This window comes from Anabrus simplex, chromosome X (genome assembly GCF_040414725.1).
Source record: "Anabrus simplex isolate iqAnaSimp1 chromosome X, ASM4041472v1, whole genome shotgun sequence".
NCBI classification, from domain to species: domain Eukaryota; kingdom Metazoa; phylum Arthropoda; class Insecta; order Orthoptera; family Tettigoniidae; genus Anabrus; species Anabrus simplex.
This window is the reverse complement of record NC_090279.1, coordinates 164313299-164319298: the sequence shown is the minus strand read 5'-3', so window position 1 is coordinate 164319298 and position 6000 is coordinate 164313299. Positions and strand designations below refer to the sequence as shown.

General features: G+C 43.4%; 1 protein-coding gene across 1 annotated transcript in view; it reads left to right on the top strand.

The window, feature by feature from the left end:
- The first annotated feature begins 1265 nt into the window (after window positions 1-1265).
- LOC136886745 (fatty acid synthase) overlaps window positions 1266-6000 on the top strand; it is a 367163-nt gene continuing 362428 nt past the window's right edge. The window contains exon 1 of the mRNA XM_067159549.2: window positions 1266-1366. The gene's annotated coding sequence lies outside the window, so the exon portion shown is untranslated. The remainder of the gene's footprint in view (window positions 1367-6000) is intronic.

Genomic DNA, 6000 nt, shown 5'->3' with positions numbered 1-6000 from the left:
GCCTCTGTGGTGTAGTGGTTAGCGTGATTAGCTGCCACCCCCGGAGGCCCGGGTTCGATTCCCGGCTCTGCCACGAAATTTGAAAAGTGGTACGAGGGCTGGAACGGGGTCCACTCAGCCTCGGGAGGTCAACTGAGTAGAGGTGGGTTCGATTCCCACCTCAGCCATCCTGGAAGTGGTTTTCCGTGGTTTCCCACTTCTCCTCCAGGCGAATGCCGGGATGGTACCTAACTTAAGGCCACGGCCGCTTCCTTCCCTCTTCCTTGCCTATCCCTTCCAATCTTCCCATCCCTCCACAAGGCCCCTGTTCAGCATAGCAGGTGAGGCTGCCTGGGCGAGGTACTGGTCATACTCCCCAGTTGTATCCCCCGACCAAGAGTCTGAAGCTCCAGGACACTGCCCTTGAGGCGGTAGAGGTAGGATCCCTCGCTAAGTCCGAGGGAAAAACCGAACCTGGAGGATAAACAGATGATGATGATGATGATGATGATGATGAATAATATGATCGGCTTTATGTCCCACTAACTACTTTTATGATTTTCGGACAATACAGGGTGCCAGAATTTATTTGCATATGAGTCCTTTTATGGGCAGTAAATCTACTCACACAAGGCTGACGTTTCTGAGCACCTTCAAATACCACCTGACTGACCCAAGATCGAACCTGCCAAGTAGGGCTCAGAAGGCCAGAGCCTCAACCGTCTGAGGGTTATAATGAAATGAAATGGTATATGGCTTTTAGTGCTGGGATGTGTCCAAGGACTTTGGCTCACCAGGTGCAGGGGTTTTGACTCCCGTAGGCGACCTGCGTGTCGTGATGAGAATGAAATGATGAAGAAGAAGACACATACACCCAGTCCCCGTGCCAGGATAATTAACCAATTATGGTTAAAATTCCCGACCCTGCTGGGAATTGAATCTGGGTCCCCTAGTACCAAAGGCCAGCACTTTAACCATTTAGCCATGGAGTCAGACAGGGTTATAATAATATTTTATTACAATACAAGTCTGCCATTTACAAACTGCCCTGTTCATTGAGTGTTACATGCTACTACAATTACAGGTTGCTCTTACATGGTGTAAATATTGAAAATATAAATCTGTTTTATCCACAATACATGCTAATTTATGCTGCATGTTTGTGAGCTGCTGAAGACGGATTATTAGCATATTCATGAATTGAAACATACACAGAGTAAAGAGAAGACAATGGGACTGACGTAAATGACTGTCTGTTGTTTTTTTCATTCTGATGTGAACACAGTAACAATTATCAGACTAAATATCCACCAGTGCGGTGAAGGATTTCCTTCTAGTAGTGGTTAGACAGAGGGCCAACTCTGTGTATTTGAGCTCATCTTGAAAGGTATGGACTTTTTCTGATTTTTTAAGTTTTATAAAAGATTTTACTGCAGTAGCTAGTATAAAATGGTGTTTATTTTCTCTTGATGGCTTGAGCTGGTTTTATTGAAAGGACAGAGAATTTTTCTTAAGTGTGATTAGACCAGGCGGGTGTGCCGTGCAGTTAGAGGCATGCAGCTGTGAGCTTGCATCCAGGAGGTAGTAGGTTCGAACCCCACTGTCGGCAGCCTTGAAGATGGTTTTCTGTGTTTTCCCATTTTCACACCAGCAGATACTGGGGCTGTACCTTAATTAAGGCCACGGCCAATTCCTTCCCACTCCAAGCCCTTTCCTATCCCATCATCGCAATAAGACCTCTCTGTGTCGGTGCAATGTAAAGCAAATTGAAAGAAGTTAAATGTGATTAGTCTGACTGGTGATGATGGTGATTATTGTTTTAAGAGAAAGTACCACTGGCCAACCATCCTCTATATAACACTAATCCGAGGGAGAAAATGGTAGTGGTCCAAAATGAAGGTATTAACCAAAGAAAAACAAGGGCTACGAAGGGTGTGAAAATGAAAGAATCCCTAGGCCTGGAATGCTCTAATACCGTCGGGGTTGAGAAAGAACAAGAGTTGATCAAGGTAGGTCTGATAAGGATAAATTAAAGTGAGGAGCATGGCACAAGTTAGTGGAAGCAATACCACAACTCAGCTAAGAGCCTCATGATCGCCAATGCACATTCCCAAGTTAAGAGCCCCTGGGGCGCCTTTCAGTTGCCTCTTACAGCAGGCAGTGGATACTATAGATGAATTGTACTTCCCCCATCCTCAGGGGGAAGAGAAAACGGCTTCTTGGATGGATCAGGATGAGGGTCTTACAGTAACTGTGATTCGTACCCCTAAATGAGTGACACCATGGTTCTGCCTTGTCTATGCTTAGTTCCCACCATGTGAGGAATACCACGGGATAGTTCAGGTCCCTGTGGTTAGTCCACTTATGTGGGGAGCGCCATAGGTTTGCGTTGCCTGTAAATAGCGCCGCAATGTGCGAAACACCATAGGTCTGTGTTACATGTACGCATTACACTACCTGTGAATAGTACCATAATGTGTGGAATACCGTGAGTCTACACTACTTTTGATTAGTACCGCCAAATGACAAGAAGCATGGTTCTACTTTGCTAGCGATAAGTACCATTATGAGGGGCCGATGATTTGTATTTTGGACCTGTTTCGACTACAAGCATAATCGATTCAGCATCGTGCTATAGAAGCAGTCCCTTGATCAGTAATACTATTGTTTTGTGCCAGCTTCTGTGCATGTGAGGCCCTGTGAGTTGGTTCCACTGATCATTTTAAATTCATATCCATCCATCCTTTCATTCGTCATCCTCATGCTTTGAATTCTGGTCAGCAGAGGATTCTGGACTCTTAATTTGTCATAACATTTAGTCTCATTTCGTACCATGGGGGGCCGATGACCTCGATGTTAGGCCCCTTTAAACAACAATCATCATCATCATCATCATCATCATCATCTATGGGAATCAACATCTTTATCATTAGTACCATCACACAGGGAACACCATGGGTTGCCTGTACTTGTGAGTAGTACCACTATGTTAGGTACACAATAGGTTTGTGATTAGTAGCAGCAGAGAGTGGCTCACTGTGGGTTTCCATTACCCGTGATTAGTACCATTGTGAGAGACACCGCGGGTCTGGGCATTGCCTATGATTAGTACCACTATATGAGCGACACCGTGGGTCTGCGTTGCCTGTGATTAGTACCTACTATATGAGGAACACTACGGAATACCGGCACCCGTAATTAGAACACCTAGGTAAGGAACACCATGGATTTGCGTTGCCTACGAGTGGCGCCATTATGTGAGAAACACCATAAGTCTGCGTTACCTGTACGATGTACAATACTTGTGAGTAGTACCATAATGTTTGGAATACCGTGAGTTTACGCTACCTTTGATTAGTACCGCAAATTGAGAAATACCATGGTTCTACTTTATTAGCGATAAGTACCATTATGAGGGACCACTGACCTGGATGTTGAACCCCTTTAGACAACAAGCATCATCGATTAAAGATTGTGCTTTGGAAGGAGTCCCTTGGTCAGTCATATAGTTTCTAGGAAAGTGAGGCATTGTGGGTTGGATCCACTGATTGTTTTAAATTTTTTTGCTAGTTGCTTTTACATCGCACCGACACAGATAGGTCTTATGGCGACGATGGGACAGGAAAGGGCTAGGAGTGGGAAGGAAGCGGCCGTGGCCTTAATTAAGGTGCAGCCCCAGCATTTGTCTGGTGTGAAAATGGGAAACCACGGAAAACCATTTTCGGGGCTGCCGACAGTGGGGTTCAAACCTACTATCTCCCGAATACTGGATACTGGCCGCACTTAAGCGACTGCAGCTATCGAGCTCGGTAATTGTTTTAAATTCATATTCACCCATTCAATCTTCATCATCACATTTTGAGTTCTGGTCAGTGGATGAATTTTGTACTTTTAGATTATCATTGCACTTTGTAGCCCAGCTGTTAGGTCCCTTTAAACAACAAACATGATCATCATCCCCTGGCACAAGTAAGTGGAATCAATGTCAGGACTCGGCCAAGAGCTCCATAGTCGCCAACCCATGCTCCCGATTTAAGAGATCCTGGAGCCCCTTTTAGCTGCTTCCTACGACAGGCAGCGGATACTGTGTTATTCTACCGCCCCCAATCACAGTGGGACGAAGGCTGTTGTCACTCAGTTGAACACCTTATTTCAAGGGTCCAGAAGTCTTTTCTGGTCTTTCCTTCCTTCATTGTAATATCCCTTTTCTCGTTATGAATCGTATTGTGTGAAGGCAGTAGCAGCAATTGGGAGTTAGATGAAGGGGGGCACAAAAACTTACAGACAAAAAGTACAAGGGTCTGAGGTCTGTGGTGGGGAGGGAGGGGGACACAAAAATTTAAAAAATGTAGGTACAAAATGGTGGGATTTTTTATGCTCTCTGAGCGAATTTCAATAGAGACGTAAAGGTTAAGTCTAACAACTTTAGTGTGGTAATAATTGTACTATACCATACAGTAAAACTTTCACCAAAGGCTATTTGCTTTACGTCGCACCGACACAGATAGGTCTTACGGCGACGATGGAATGGAAAAGGCCTAGGAAGTGGAAGGAAGCGGCCGTGGCCTTAATTAAGGTACACCCCCGGCATTTGCCTGGTGTGAAAATGGGAAACCACGGAAAACCATCTTCAGGGCTGCCGACAGTGGGGCTCGAACCCACGATCTCCCGATTACTGGATACTGGCCGCACTTAAACGACTGCAGCTATCGAGCTCGATTTTCACCAAAGGGACAATAATTACACATGTATTACAATTAACTAGAAGTCCAGCATGATTATACAATTAAAATGTCATTTAATATTTGACTACACATTAACAAAGTAACAGACACTAGATAGAACTAAATGGACACATTTACTGAGCGAGACTGCCAGACTGATGAATGCATGCAACGTCATACCTCAGTGTCCATGACCTTGGCAAAAATATAGCTCTGCTCAGTGCTACCAACAGTGGAAAAGGATTAACCACTAAACGGCTACTTAAAAACCACCAGAAATCACTAGCCCCCTCCCCCTTCTGATGATTTGTTGAATTATGAAAATATTACTTTGAAAGGTAAATTAAGTATATCCTTTTAGTTCAAATGTTAAAGTATTCTAAATAGGATTATATTTCAAGGTGGACTTATCTAAGATGACAAAAATTATTGATATATGTTCCTAACACTTTGATAGAGTGCACAGAGGAAGAAGGTGTGTGCTATGTTTTCACAGTCCCTAATATTTGTAATACTTCATATGGTTGCTCATGAGGCAGCATTGTTTCTTTCTTCTCAGTCCTGCCCGAATTCATAAAAGCTATTTTTATCATTTCGGGTCCCATACTATTTTTGGCTTTAGTTTTATTAAGGGTCGACTGACTAAAAATTATCTATAATTCCGCATTTGACCTTGGAAATACTAGGTGCGGCAGTGCAAATGTTGCCAGCTCCTGAAATGGATTTGTGTTACTTGTATATCAATATTTCATCACTTTTCCAGAAATTAGAGGGTGTCCATAGTTTGAGACATGTTTATTTAACTGATAAATTCATCTTTGCTCTGGTGTCAAAGTTACATGATTCAAAAAAGGGAAAGTCAATGACTCTCATAAGTACATTTGACACTTCACTATGAAAGAAGAAAGACGCACTGAAGCTTTCCTTGCTTCCTTATTTTTATGGGAATGCCCTGCATCCAAGCTCAGCCTACAGTTCAGATCTTCCCCAGCTTGCTTTTTGATGGCATCACGGCATCTTGTCCACACCAAGAACTTAAATTTGAACTATTACATGTTTATACATTGCATGAAACTTCAGTTGAAAGATCACCAAAATATCTACTACTATATATACATGAAAAAGACTAGATTTCTCACTGCCCACTGTGAGTTAAAATTTACTCACTGGTGAAGAGTAAAAAGGACTAGATTTAGTGGGGAAACCACCATGTTGGCAACACTGCCCCAGCTACCCTTCTTCACAGCAGCACAAACTACACATTGCTGCACAAGTCTCCACCACTTGTTGTGACACT